We start from the raw sequence: 14,724 nt of genomic DNA, 5'->3' as shown, positions 1-14,724 counted from the left end.
CCACAGATGAGGAACCCTCTATGGCTGATACCACATCCAAGCCTGAGCAATCCTCTTTTACGAAATTCCTTCGGGAGATGTCAGCGGCTCTTTCAATCCCATTAGAGTCCGACTCTAAAAAGTCCCAGGCTTTTTTAGATGCCTTGGACTTCGACCAACCTCCCAAGAAATTTCTTAAACTGCCCGTACATGATATCTTACGGGAAACATTTTATAAAAACTTGGAAAACCCCCTTACTGTCCCGGGTGCCCCCAGAAAACTGGACAGTTTATACATTTTGGTTTTTGACTTCAGCCTCCTTGCCAGTGTCTTGTTTCTCTAGAATAATTTTCTGTGATCAGTTTAGTAACTTTCATTGTTTGTGAGGCAAGGAGTGGACTATATATGCAAAGGAGGAAATAATAGCATTGCTCGCTTCATGCTTGCCCCTTTGAAGAATTCTGTTGGCATGTGTCTTTGACAGGATGATATGATCCTAATAGCTCATAGCAGCTTCTATTTTCGGATCCATCTCTTCTAGGGATGTTATTGCAGCTTCAGCTTTTCTTTTAAGCTCATATAAATTTGACGATCTCAGTTTAGTTTGAGTTCCTCATATAGTGCTTTTCCTAGAGAACACAGCAAAGTGGTTCACAGTGAAAAATAGAGATAAGTAAATCCAAATAAATAAATAAAACTTCACAACATTAGACAATAACACTGATAAAACATGGAGGTTGTCAACACACTATTAGAAATGGGAGTCCAAAATTATAATTACCTGTGTAAATAATAACTTTTTAAATTCATGCCACAAGTATACATATAGAGGGGCATAATTGAAAGAAACGTCTAAGTGATTTGGATGTAGGGCGTTAGTTGCCCAAATTTATTTATTTATTTCTATCCTGTCCTCCCAGTAGCTCAGAATGGGTTACAAGCCAACATTCACAGTGGAATACATTTGGACAGTACAAGTTAAGAAGAATGGAGAAGAGAATGCAGAAAGGAAGGGGGAATTTAAGGGGGGTTGATTGCAGCTGGATTTTTAGTTGAAGAGGAGTGTCTTCACCGCTTTCCGGAAGGTCATCAATGAGTTCTATAATCTGATTTGCGGGGGGAGTTGGTTCCAGAGTTGGGGGATGAAATGGCTGTAGGAGCGTTTGCGTCCATCTGTATGTCCTAGGCATTTGATCGTCTAGAAGCCACTAAGTCTTTCTTTATATTATATTCTCGACCAAAAATATGTCCAAGTCAGAAACGTCCAAAATAAGACCCAGTAGATAAGACCCAACCCAGCCCATGTGCCTAAGGCCCCACCCACAGGAGGGGCCTAAGGCTACTGGGCCGATTCCAGTTGGCCCATTTCAGGGATGGCTGACCTGCCGGACGGACAGGCTTGGAACCCATCCATTCGGCCAACTTGTACAGGTATGGGGAGGGGAATTGGGGATGGGGGGGGGGTCTCATGGGTCGGCGGGGGGGTGCGATCGTGGGTTCAGGGGGGACGATCGTGGGAGGGGGGGTGCGTCAAGGGCAGGAGGGCCTGGGATCCCTCCTGCCCATAAATTAGTGGGGGTGGGGGGTTGCCTGGCCAGGAGGGCTTGGGCTTCCTCCTGGCCCAATCATAATCGGTGGGGGTCGCAGCTCACCGGGGAAGGGGGGCTTGGGCTTCCTCCTGCCACGATGTTGTTGGGAGGGGGGGTGGATTCTGTAACCGGTGTTGTTTTTGACAGACACCGGATACAGAATCCAGCTTTTAGGCGAAAGACTGGCTCCTCCTTCGCCTAAAAGCTCTTGTGTTGGGTGTTTGGGACTTAGGCTTTTTTTGGTTGATTATAATAGACGTAGTGGTGGTCTGGGCATTTAAACAGCTGAACGTAGAGGCAGGCTATTATAAAAAAAACAAAACACCTCCTTTTGGACTTTTTTTTTTTTGATAATGGACATTTTCCCTGCTTCTGCTTTCAACGTTTAGGGCCTTAGGCCAAAAGGGGACTTAAACGCTTTTTTTTATTATGCCCCTCTAACTGTTTAGGAAGTAGAGAATTAGTTGTGCTCTATGAAATTGCACGGCTGAGGTAATGCCACCTTTTCTACAAGTTTGGGTATAAAAGGGAAATTAGAAACTTGATGATATCTATCTGGATCGGTAGAGGGACTATCACATTTCTCAAGAATTGGCCTAATGATTAAAGACTCAAATTAACAATAGTACAAAAATGAACTGATAGCTCTAGTGCTGGATTTTTTACGGAGTCCCTTTACCAAGCAGCGCTAACATGTGGCCTGTGGTAGCCCTAATGTGGGTTGGTCTTGCATGCTGAGGCCACTTTTAGTACTGCTGGTAAAAGGCAGATTTTTCTATTTATCCAATACTGGTCATGTGCTAATTTCCCCATTAGCTTAGGAGCTCTTACAGCTAACTATTTTGTAAGGGCTCACACGCTAATCATTATAGCACACCAATGCCAATATGCTGTTAGCATAGCTTGCCCACTTTCCACCCCTACTGCTAAAAAATTTCACCGATTCTGAAATTATTGCAGGATGCCTGAGCACGCTCCTGGGTAGTGCTTTTTAACCTGCGGTAGGTATGCACACATTAATGCTTACCACAGCTTAATAAAAGTACCCCTTAGAGAGAAATAAATCAGTCATTGAAGTAGTGGCTCTCATAATAGTGGAACTGAGAATGGACCAAAGACTAGCTGTCATTCTATTAGTTATTAATTGAGACAGATTATCTGGCGGCCTACCTAGGTTATCTAAGATACAAGGTGGAAAGACTTAATTCCAGAGGTGCCTCCAATGTTAGTAATTTTCTTTGTAAAAAAAAAACCCCAAAACTACAGTTAATTCCTCTGTTGATAAATGAGGAGAATGTAGTACTGAGGTAGTCCAATAAGGCTAAAGACTTGTATTATAGATTTCCTAGAATGATTACTGCTATTCTTAATAAGAACATAAGAATTGCTGCTGCTGGCTCAGACCAGTGGTCCATCGCACCCAGTAGTCCGCTCACGCGGCAGCCCCCAGGTCAAAGACCAGTGCCCTAACTGAGACCAGTCCTACCTGTGTTCGTTCTGGTTCAGCGGGAACTTGTCCAACCTTGTCTTGAATCCCTGGAGGGTGTTTTCCCCTATAACAGCCTCCGGAAGAGCATTCCAGTTCCCTACCACTCTAGGTGAAGAAGAACTTCCTTACGTTTGTATGGAATCTATCCCCTTTTAACTTTACAAATGTAAGGAAGTTCTTCTTCACCCAGAGTGGTAGGGAACTGGAATGCTCTTCCGGAGTCTGTTATAAGGGAAACCACTCTCCAGGGATTCAAGACAAGATTGGACAAGTTCCTGCTGAACCAGAATGAACACAGGTAGGGCTGGTCTCAGTTAGGGCACTGGTCTTTCACCTGGGGGCCGCCGAGTGAGCGGACTGCTGGGCACGACGGACCACTGGTCTGACCCAGCAGCGGCAATTCTTATGTTCTTATGTTAATTTAGCTAATTTAACTTCTCTTTGACATAAAAAGAGAGTTTTTATGTTGAGTAAAATTGTCTACATTCTTTTCCTTTTTCTCAAGGCTTTCAGCTTGCTGTGTCTGGTGATTAAGTAAATGTAAGCCGTGATGAACTCCCATATCAACCTGCTCTACTCTTCCCCCCCCCCCAAAAGGGCCAGAAATCTTTCTTTTTTCATCCCTCTAACCCCAAACTCCCAAATCAACCTGCTCTACTCTTTTTTTCCCCCAAAAAAGACCAGAAATCTTTTTGTAAAACACCCTCTTTAACTCTTTTGTAATCTGCCTTGAACCGCAAGGTAATGGCGGAATAGAAATCCCTACTGTAATGTAATGAAACCAAGGGTGTGTCTTACAGTATAAGGAAATAGTAAAAAGTGGTGTTCTGGGTCTGATCCTACTCATCTGTTAAGAACTTGGTCAAGTCCAGAAAGGAATTGGCATCAACCACACTAATATTCCTATACTGATATGATGTAACAGAAGCCTTGGAAGGTGCAAATGCCACATGCAATGTGAAGCTCACAAACCCATGGTCTGTCCATGGAAGTGATAGTTTGTGAGATCAAATCTTTATTAATTTTTCAAAGCTAAGAAAAGTGCAAAACAATATACATACATATAATAACAATCATAATAAGCACTTATAATCAATCAATGATAATACAGAAAAATAAAACCCTCTCCCCCTTCCAATTTTTCTTTCAGGGAACAAAACCAAACAAAAGAGATATCCCCCCCTCCCACCCCCTCTTCCCCTGGATGTGTGTGCTAAAACAACGGTAAAATAAAATACAATGGACTCCAAACTAACTTAAATATCTTATTGTGCCCCAGCATGTCAGCATTCATCTTTTCATACTTATAACATAGGCATATATTCGCCCACCAAAGAGTAAAACTAAGGTGATCACAGTTTTTCCAATTGCAAGTAATCACTTGCATGGCTATCCCAGTCATAGTAAGGAAAAGCCTACATTTATATCGGTCCAGTGGTGGTTTCCTATGCAGTATCATCCCACATATGACTACATCATATGTCAAAGGAATCGATGATTCAAGTATGATATTAATCTGTCCCATATTGATCTCCAGAAGTTGAGTATCAAAGGACAATAGAGCATCAAATGATTCAGTGTCCCTATGTCTAGATGACAGTGCCAGCATCTATTAGACTTAGAACTATCTAACTTTTGTATTCTAACAGGGGTCCAAAAAGATCTGTGTAACAAGAAAAACCAAGTTTGTCTCATAGAAGCTGACGCTGTGAGATTAAAGGTAAAAAGGCCATCTTCCAAACTAAAATGAAGTCAAGTGTATGGCATATTGAATGCAATGGAGAAGTGAAATAATTTAGATTAAATAAACAAAGAACACACAAAAAAAATCATGCAAAGAGACAGCTACTTAGCCCTAGACTAGGGGTGGGCAATCAATTTTCCAAAAGGGCTCCTTGAGAAACTGGAACTGTTCTGGAGAGCCAGACCATTAAGCAGAGCTCAGTTGTCCACATTAATTTTATCTCTTTATAAAATGCAGTAAACTGTATGGTTTTGATTAGCTTCAACTGGTAGATGTTATGATTAGGCTATGAAAATGTGAAACAGGCATAGTAAAAACAACAGTCGTATTTGCTTGTATGATGTAGAATTATTATTAGAATAATTATTATTATTAAATTAGGGAAATCCCTTTTCTTCATATTCACTGAGCTTTGGAATAACCTCCCTGCCCCGCTGCGGAACCTAGGCTCATTCCAATTATTCCGAAAGCATCTGAAAACCTGGCTTTTCTCCAAAATGTAAAGCTAGCTATCCTCTTCATAACCTCTAATGTCTTATGTCCTTCCCTCATTTATTGAATTTACCTGTAAACCATGCCGAGCTCTATCTTTATGGAGATGATGCGGTATACAAACTTGAAGGTTTAGTTTAGTTTATTATGTTTGATTCCTAATTTGCAACTGATCTCATGCTGGTCGGTCAGGGACATCCAAAGGGCCGGATGTGGCCCAGAGGCCATACAATGGCCAGATCTGCCCTAGCCAGTTTAAAGTTTAGGCAAAGCATAATAATAATGGTTAAGGTCTGGAGGGCTGTGCTGCAAAAGCAGAAAATGGCTCGTGGTGACTGCACCACTGCTGAAATAAAGGCAGCCTTGGGCTGGGATTTCTCATTGAAGGCTTGTATGACACTGTGTGTTTGGAGCTGAAGATGTACTGTACGATCAACCAAGAAAAGGAAAGGAAATTGAAAGTCAGTAAGTGAAATAGAAAAGGCCTCAGGACTTGCCACTAGTATTTATGAAAAAACCTATTGTGGCATATAAACAATGATTATAAAAAATACCTCTAGACTGGATTATTGATCACATACCACTGTCGCACTGAAGTGAATACTGCAATTTACTGTGGTGTCAATGTGAACAAAAATGGATTTTTATACTGGGTTAAATGCACAAACTGAATAGCACTATTTTTTCTGATTATATTTCAACAAAGGGTAACATGAAGATAAATATCAACTAACAGAATGTCTTTCTAAACAAAAATAGCTGTGCAGATTTGCTCATCTTCAAAATATCAGTCAGAAGGGTTCTCAACTTAGTAATTTCAGACTGACATGATATGTTTTGTTATAAAATTGTATAAAAGGGAACAGTTTCAAAATTTATTAGGTTCACTTCTTTAGTTACGTAAGAACATAAGAATTGCCATACTGAGCCAGACCAAAGGTCCATCAAGCCCAGTATCCTCTTTCCAACAGTGGCCAATCCAGGTCACAAGTACCGCATATACTTGAATATAAACTGGGATTAAAAAATGGGGGTCTCATTTTATATTCAGGCCAGCGCCCCCCTTCCAGAATTATTGCAGGCCGCCAACAGGCTCTGAACCCTGTTCCCCCTCCCTGCCCTGTCCTCATACCTCCTCTGCCGATCCCTGGCGGTCCAGAGGTGCAGTGGGCAGGAGCGAGCTTTCCACGCTCCTGCCCCGCTGCTCACCCGGTCGGTGATGGCTGCCACGAGATCGGGTTTCTTCAGCTGCTGAGCGGCACTGAGCAGGAGCGCGCTTTGGTGCTGCTGCTCGGCACTGAGTGGCTTCCTGACTGGCTCCTGTGAATTCTCCCCAGTCAGGAAGCCGCTCAGTGCCGAGCAGCAGCGCCAAAGCATGCTCCTGCTCAGTGCCACTCAGCGGCTGAAGAAACCTAATCTCATGGCAGCCACCACCGACCGGGTGGGACAGTAAGTGCCAATGAAGAATGTGGAGTCCAGGGATGAACAGGAGGTTTCAGGAAGGCCCTGGTCATATGTTTTAGGAGTAAGGATAAAGTGTGTAACCCTGTTATTGTTATGTTTTCCAGAAGAAACACCTAGGGAGTGAAGATGGGTGATAACCGCTTGGCTCAGTCATATGATCACAACTGTATACAAGCAGGGCATGCTGATGCACCAGCATGGACAGCCTATCAAATAAGGTAAGGCTTATTTGGTAGAATTACCCCTTAGGAATACATCAGAACCCACCACTAGAGGTCAGGAACCACTATTTTGAATGATGGTAGCATCAGTGGCATAAGCAAGTGGATGCCACCCCTGCCTTTCCACCTTTTGAGGTGTGTGGGGTGGATCTAGAAGGTTGAGAAAGAGGAGGGAATACACTGGACTGCCAGGGAACATTTTTTTGAATGTCAAGGGTAGGGGATCAGGTTGATGGGAGTAGAGAGAGCCACTTAACTACCAGGGAGTTGTGTTGGAGGGAGGAAAATGCAGGTCTTGGAATTCTTTTTAAAAAAAAAAAAATCTCTTTCTTTCAGTGTGTGAGCCAATAATCACTCGCAGACTGACAGGAAGGAAGACATTTTTGCAGTGGCCCTTGAGTTTTTTGAAAAAAAAAAAAAAATGTAGTTATAGAAATATAGAAACATAGAAATAGACGGCAGATAAGGGCCACGGCCCATCTAGTCTGCCCACCCCATTGACCCTCCCTTACCTATCTCTTTGAATAGATCCCACATGTCTATCCCATTTGGCCTGCTTGTCTCATACTTTTTCAGTAGTTCATTCTGTTGTGTGCATTAAGTTATGTAGGTACTGTTCATAGGTACCTGGCCTAAAATGAATAATCAATCCATGGTTTGTGAGTTATTTGAAACAAACTACTGAGTCAATGTATACTTCCACAACATCTTAGATGGTGACTGAGCTGTCATTCATCAGTACCTCCTGTAGCATGCTTACAAGACTCCCTGCTGGCTCTTTCTGTGACTCCAGCCAACTCTCCTTATCTCCCCAGGCTTCCTGGACTCTGTTGAAAGCCAACAAGGCATTTGACTTAATCTGGCTTTACTGGCCCACAAATGAAATTTGTATTATTATAATACTGCACTGGAAAGCATCCTGGTCACAGCTTGCTTCTACGTTTATCTGGAGGAGAGTTCACCAGTCACATCACATCTGTCTTCAATACTTCTTATATGCTGTGGAAGACAGCCCCTAATGCATTCCCAGAATATAGGACATTCCCCCCTCCCAACCTAGTGAAAATAATATAAAACATTTATCATGTTCTCCCTGCATCGCTGGCAGTCAGATCAGCAGCCAGGATGGTAGTGTGGGGATATGAACAATATTCAAAAGGAATAACTGCTGAATCTCCTGTTTGAAAATTGCCCCGCAGCTGACCAATTAATTATAGCAAATTATTTTCATTAGATAACTATATTTAGCAGTGTTTTGTTTCTGGTGTTCCTGGGAGCATGATTAAGGAAGGGGAGACATTAACTGTGAATCTTTGAAATTAGTGTGGGCAGTGTACCCTTCAATTTAAGCTTTCTGTCCAAATATTTAGTTGCAGCTTAAGCAGATAAAATTTTAACAAAAAAGAAAAATGTAAAAAAAAAAAAAAAAATATTCTATGCAGCATTTGTAGATCCTTCCCTACTTTTGCTTTTACCATTTTTATGTTATCTGCTTTGATTTTTATTTGAAAGGTGGTATATCGAGCCTTATTAAACAAAAACATAAATGAAAAGGAGCTCTTGTATATAGGCTGTAAGTTAAACACATCAGAACATACACATCTCCCTCCGTATCCGTGGTTTCCGTATCTGCGGATTCACTTATTCACAATTTTTTGGGTCACTGACTCCGCCCCCCCAAAATTACATCATCATTAAAGTTATTTTTCCTTTTACTGTACCGATAAAAAAAAGTGTATCGCTTACAATTCACTCTGAAAATCGCTGCTACCATGCTTTCTCCCACAAATTCGCTGATTCCATGCTTCCCAGTGTGCACTGAGAAAAATGCTGATTCCCAGCATCCATGGAGAGAAAAGCTTCTTCCCAGCCCAGAAATCGCTGCTTGCCTGCCTAGAAATCGCTGCTTGCCTGCCTAGAAATCGCTGCTTGCCTGCCTAGAAATCGCTGCTTGCCTGCCTAGAAATCGCTGCTTGCCTGCCTAGAAAATCGCTGCTTGCCTGCCTAGAAAATCGCTGCTTGCCTGCCTAGAAAATCGCTGCTTGCCTGCCTAGAAAATCGCTGCTTGCCTGCCTAGAAAATCGCTGCTTGCCTGCCTAGAAAATCGCTGCTTGCCTGCCTAGAAAATCGCTGCTTGCCTGCCTAGAAAATCGCTGCTTGCCTGCCTAGAAAATCGCTGCTTGCCTGCCTAGAAAATCGCTGCTTGCCTGCCCAGAAAATCGCTGCTTGCCTGCCCAGAAAATCGCTGTAGAAAAGTTATTCACTTTTCCAATAATAAAAACTGAAGGCTTGTTCTAAAAACCACGAATAACATTTAAAAAGTTATTTGTGGTTCCAATAATAAAAATGGAAGGCTTTTTCTAAAAACCACGAATAACATAAAAAAATTTATTTGCGTTTTTTTCTGTATTCGCGCCCGCATCCCCAGTGAATACAGAGGGAGAAGTGTACTTGCCTGATTACTCAGCATAACATCTAATCATGGCTCCATCTTTCACTCATTCATTATACTGTATCTCATCTGCAACATGCAGTCACAATACAAAAATGCTACTTGCTCTCAAAACTGTCTTCTTAATGCATGTTCCGAATAAAGAAACTGTTATATACAATTAACAAATGCTGCAAAGCCACTTACATAATTCAAACAGCATTGTAGTTAGCTTGAAAGGGTAAATAGTAAGAACCATTCAGAGACAAAAACAGTAATGTCCCAAAGTGTTGTCGCAACAATTTCAGGATGAACATGAAGTACACAAAATCCGTATCCAACTCAGCTGAGCGTTAATGACATAAGTAGTAGTAGAAGTTTCGGTACAACAGTGACCCTTCAAACTTGGCCCTGAAGAGATGAGGTTTGTGAGGGGCTGGGGTTGTGGGGCGGAATGGGGAGAGGCCCTGGGCAGAAAGGGGCGGGGCTACACATCCTCTTCTTTGCATAAAAAATCTGGTAGCTCTATCTGAGGCATGTACTTTATAAAGTACATAAGAATTTCCACCGCTGGGTCAGACCAGTGGTCCATCATGCCCAACAGTCTGCTCACGCGGTGGCCCTCTGATCAAATCTCAGTGCCCTGAGACTAGCCCCACCTGAGCACATTCCAGTTCAGCAGGAACTTGTCTAACTTTGTCTTGAATCCCTGGAGGGTGTTTTCCCCTGTAACAGCCCCCGGAAGAGTGTTCCAGTTTTCTACCACTCTCTGGGTGAAGAAGAACTTCCTTATGTTCGTACGGAATCTATCCCCTTTCAACTTTAGAGAGTGCCCTAACTGAGATTAGCCTTACCAGCGTACGTCCTTGTTCAATAGGAACTTGTCTAACTTTGTCTTGAATCCCTGGAGGGTGTTTTCCCCTGTGATAGCCTCCAGGAGAGCGTTCCAGTTTTCCACCACTCTCTCGGTGAAGAAGAACTTCTTTACGTTTGCATGGAATCTATCCCCTTTCAACTTTAAAGAGTGCCCTCTCGTTTTCCCTACCTTGGAGAGGGTGAACAACCTGTCCTTATCTACTAAGTCTATCCCCTTCAGTACTTTGAATGTTTCAATCATGTCCCCTCTCGATCTCCTCTGTTTGAGGGAGAAAAGGCCCAGTTTCTCTAATCTTTCACTGTACGGCAACTCCTCCAGCCCCTTAACCATCTTAGTCGCTCTTCTCTGGACCCTTTCGAGTAGTACCATGTCCTTCTTCAAGTACAGCGACCAGTGCTGGACGCAGTACTCCAGGTGAGGGCGCACCATGGCCCGGTATAGCGGCATGATAACCTTCTCCGATCTGTTCGTGATCCCCTTCTTTATCATTCCTAGCATTCTTTTCACCCTTTTTGCCGCCGCTGCACATTGCGTGGACGGCTTCATTGACTTGTCGATCATAACTCCCAAGTCTCTTTCCTGGGAGATCTCTCCATGTACCGCCCCAGACATCCTTATCTCACCACATAAATGTGAGATGATTTCCAATCAAAATAATAATAATTCAACATCTCACATTTTCATTTCCCACTACCACCCATCCCTCTCATCTAGACATTAATTCTTAGGCATGGGGTGCTCATTTTCAAAGCAGATAGACATCTTAAAATGCCTTAAAATATGTCCATCAGCTAAAAACAGCTAAATCCTGATTTTGGAAAGTCAGCATTATGAATTTTCACAGTGCAATTTGTCCAAATAGCAAGGGAACGTGTTCTGGGTGTGCTTTGGGCAGGTCTAGGGAGGACCCAAAAGTAGGATGTCCAACAGGGATTTTCGAATGGGAAAAAATGTCCATGTCCAAGAAAAAGGACATTTTTAACTAGACCTGTTTCAGTCGCATCCAAAATACAAAAATTTGCTTTAATTGAACAGTTGAGTACTGAAAGGATTAAGGCATGACCCTTCATGAATTCCCCAGTGGTTGCTGTTCCCATAACTTTCCCCTGAAACTGAAACTGGGAAGGAAAAACCAGGTACTGTCTGTTGCAGGTATTATAGCCACTCTGAACAAAGAAGTAAGTTACAGGAGTATCCTAGTGGTTAGTACAGGTGGACTGTGAACCAAGAGGCACAGGTTCAAGTCCCACTTCAACTATTTTTTTTTAAACTAATTTTGAGACTTTCAGAAACAGAAAAATACCTACAGTTCCTAAATATATAAGACTAGTCTTTAAGCCCGTTACATTAACGGGTGCTAGAATATATGTATGTCTGTCTTTCTTTCTTTCTGTCTCACTCTCTGCCCTTGTGTCTTTCTTCTTTTCTTTCTGTCTCCCTCCCTCCTATTATTTGTCTTTCTTTCTATTTGTCTCTCTTTCTGCCCCCTATGCAGTATTTATCTCCCCTTGTCTACTTTCCTGTACAGTAGCCATATCAGCATTCCCTCCTCCTCCATTTCCTTGTGCATAAGCATTTCCCCCCTCCCTACTTCCCTGTGCAGCATTTTCCTCCCTTGGGTGCTAGAATATATGTGTGTTTCTGTCTTTATTTATTTCTTTCTCTCTCTGTCTCCTTAGCCACTTTTTCCTGTCCATTCTCCCTTCTTTTTACCTCCCCTGTGTCCACCATCACACCTTCACTGCTCCCCTTATCCAGCAGCAGCCCTTCTCCCTTTGTTTTACCTCCCCCCTGTCCATCATCACCTCTTCCTGCTCCCTCTGTCCAGCAGTAGGTCTCCCTTCATTTCCACCCCCCCCATCCATCAGCATCTCTTCCTGCTCCCCCTGTCCAGCAGTAGGCCTCCCTTCATTTTTTCCCCCTGTCCATCAGCATCTCTTCCTGCTCCCCCTGTCCAGCAGTAGGCCTCCCTTCATTTTTTCCCCCTGTCCATCAGCACCTCTTCCTGCTCCCCCTGTCCAGCATTAGGCCTCCCTTTATTTCCCCCCCCTGTCCACCACCACCCATTCAAGCTCCCCTTATCCAGCAGCAGTCCTTCTCCCTTTGTTTTACCTCCCCCCTGTCCATCAGCACCTCTTCCTGCTCCCTCTGTCCAGCAGTAGGCCTCCCTTCATTCCTCCCCCCTGTCCATCAGCACCTCTTCCTGCTCCCCCTGTCAATAGGCCTCCCTTCCTTTTTCCCCCCCTGTCCATCATCACCTCTTCCTGCTCCCATTCAAGCAGCCTGTGCAGCAGTCTTCACACGCTGCTTCGGGTTCTTCTACTGCCCTGATTTACTCTGGCACGTCCCTGATGACATCATCAGAGAGGCGGCAGAGCAAATCAGGGCAGTAGAAGTGCCTGAAGCAGCGTGTGAAGACTGCTGCTTAAATCGCCGGGTAGGTAGTCGGGTCAGCGGCAAGGGAAGGGTGGTGAGCGGCAAAGGACTCTCTGAGAGGGGGGGGGCAAATGCGCTGTGTTGGGGGGAAGGGTAGGCAGATGCGGGGACCGGGTTGCGCGTTTTCACAGCTTCTGTGGTGCCTGAGCTGCAGGAGAGGGAGCGGGTTGTAAGTGGCGGGGGAGGCCCCGACTTCCCGAGCTGCAGCTTCTTCGTCGTTGAAAGTCGCTGCCGCCGCAGCTCCTGTCTCGCAGCTGTGTAATTTTTTTTTTTTTAATTTGAAAGCCGCCGCCGGGGCCGCGCATGCGCAGTCGTATTTTCGCGACAGCTCAGGGAACACGTTTTTTTTAGTGCGCATGCGCGGCCTACCATTTTATTATATTAGATACCTGCAAGCCTGAAGGCTATTGAAGTGGTGTACATTTAGGTACAGTAGGCATTTTTCAGGTCCTGGAGGGACCACATATACAAAGCAACAGTTGTAGTGTGGCTTGAACCTGTATCCCTTAGTTTACAGTCCATACTGCACTAACCACTAGGCTACACTTCCATTCTGCAGGGAAATTTGTGTGGCTATATTTTTGAAAATGATGCAGACAGACATTCATGTCCCTGTTATTTTGTCATTCAAAAGTTGGACATTTTACTTTGGAAAATGGCTATTGATTTTGGATGTTTTCAGTGCAAAACCGTTCGTCTCATAGCCATAATCAAACAGGAAATCTAAAGTTTTTTCCTGTTTAATTATGGCTGGGGATTTTTTGGATGTTATGAACAGGAATTTTATTTTTGGACTTAAGATTTTTTATTTTTTGAAATGCCCCTCCACATGTCCTGAAAACAATTATTTTTAACTGCATCTTAAATTTATCGTAACAATGCATATGCCTTAAATTCCACAGTTTAGGCCCCGAAGTCCCAAATGACCCATTAAAGTGGGCTGTAATTTAAATCCATTGGGTACAACCAGATAACCCTGTTGAAAAGAACAAAACTGACTAGAAGGTTCATATATTTTCTGGTGTTTTCTTGGATATAATTATACATGCTGCATATTTATTATGAAATTGTGGTGACGCCCATGTGCTCAGAGTACTCAAAGCATAAAAGTTTTGAATAATCTTTGGCAACAATGTTTAAAAACAAAAACAAAAACCCAGTGCTTTGGGATCTAATAGAAAGGACAAGAATAAAAAAAAAAAATTTGCATTAAAGACATAGAAACTTGATGGCAGATAAAGGCCAAATGGCCCATCTAGACAGTTCAGAATGGGGAGGAAAAGACTCACTTAGAGACCTAAACAGAGTGGAAGACTACTGGGAGATGTTTTATCATCTGACACCCACTGGAGAGGAGGTCGATTGTTCTTGTGGCATCTGATGTCATCAGAAGATGACACCTCATAAAGCGCTGCCATTGCTGTGACACATGCCACAGGGGCATGCCAGACCCATTGGTAGCCCCTTGGAGCACCGAGGAGGACTCGGGAGCATTTTTGTTTTCAATGAGCCAGTATTTCTATTTCTGGAATGCTATTTGTGCACTGATTCTCTCCATTGGGAGGGGGAAGAGGAAAGGATGGGGGTACCTCAATGCCTGTAGATAAGGGCTTCTTGGATAAACATGTGACTCTATCTGGGAAACTAATGACCGACCTGGTGGTCTCCTCTCTTAAAAGAGCTTCTTTTAGCTCCCTGGAAAGAACTCCTCCCTGTAACCCAAAATGATGTGAGACCCACAACACAGGAGTCCTTTTTAGCTAGGGAAGTATCGTTTCCGTCAGAACTGATACAAGGAATATCCATGGTTCAAAAAAAAGGTTACGTTGGTGAACATTTGGACAGTTCTTACAAGAACTGAGACACTTCTGAGGAATGTTGTACCTCAACTGTTTCTTTTTACTACTGAATAAATTACTAAATTTAAACAAGAGGACACGTGAATATTTCTATTCAAGTAAATTCAGTGCAGAATAAAATTTCATCCTTGCAAAACAGTAG

The 14,724-nt window shown here is 43.2% G+C and overlaps 1 protein-coding gene and 1 long non-coding RNA gene across 10 annotated transcripts in view; one reads left to right on the top strand and one right to left on the bottom strand.

The window, feature by feature from the left end:
* PRKAG2 (protein kinase AMP-activated non-catalytic subunit gamma 2) overlaps nucleotides 1-14,724 on the bottom strand; it is a 642,927-nt gene that overhangs the window by 247,457 nt on the left and 380,746 nt on the right. The gene's annotated exons all lie outside the window — the stretch shown is intronic.
* Nucleotides 1-14,724, top strand: part of LOC117354336 — a 34,367-nt gene that overhangs the window by 15,954 nt on the left and 3,689 nt on the right. For 2 of the 3 annotated variants that reach the window (XR_004538187.1, XR_004538185.1), the window contains exon 2: nucleotides 6,863-6,976. This is a non-coding gene — a long non-coding RNA (uncharacterized LOC117354336). Of the gene's footprint in view, nucleotides 1-4,731; nucleotides 4,779-6,862; nucleotides 6,977-14,724 lie in introns of those variants that run through there. The other variant, XR_004538186.1, reaches the window with a different exon arrangement.

This window comes from Geotrypetes seraphini, chromosome 2 (genome assembly GCF_902459505.1).
Source record: "Geotrypetes seraphini chromosome 2, aGeoSer1.1, whole genome shotgun sequence".
NCBI lineage: Eukaryota > Metazoa > Chordata > Amphibia > Gymnophiona > Dermophiidae > Geotrypetes > Geotrypetes seraphini.
Note: the sequence above shows the minus strand (reverse complement) of the source record. Positions and strands in the feature narration are given on the sequence as shown.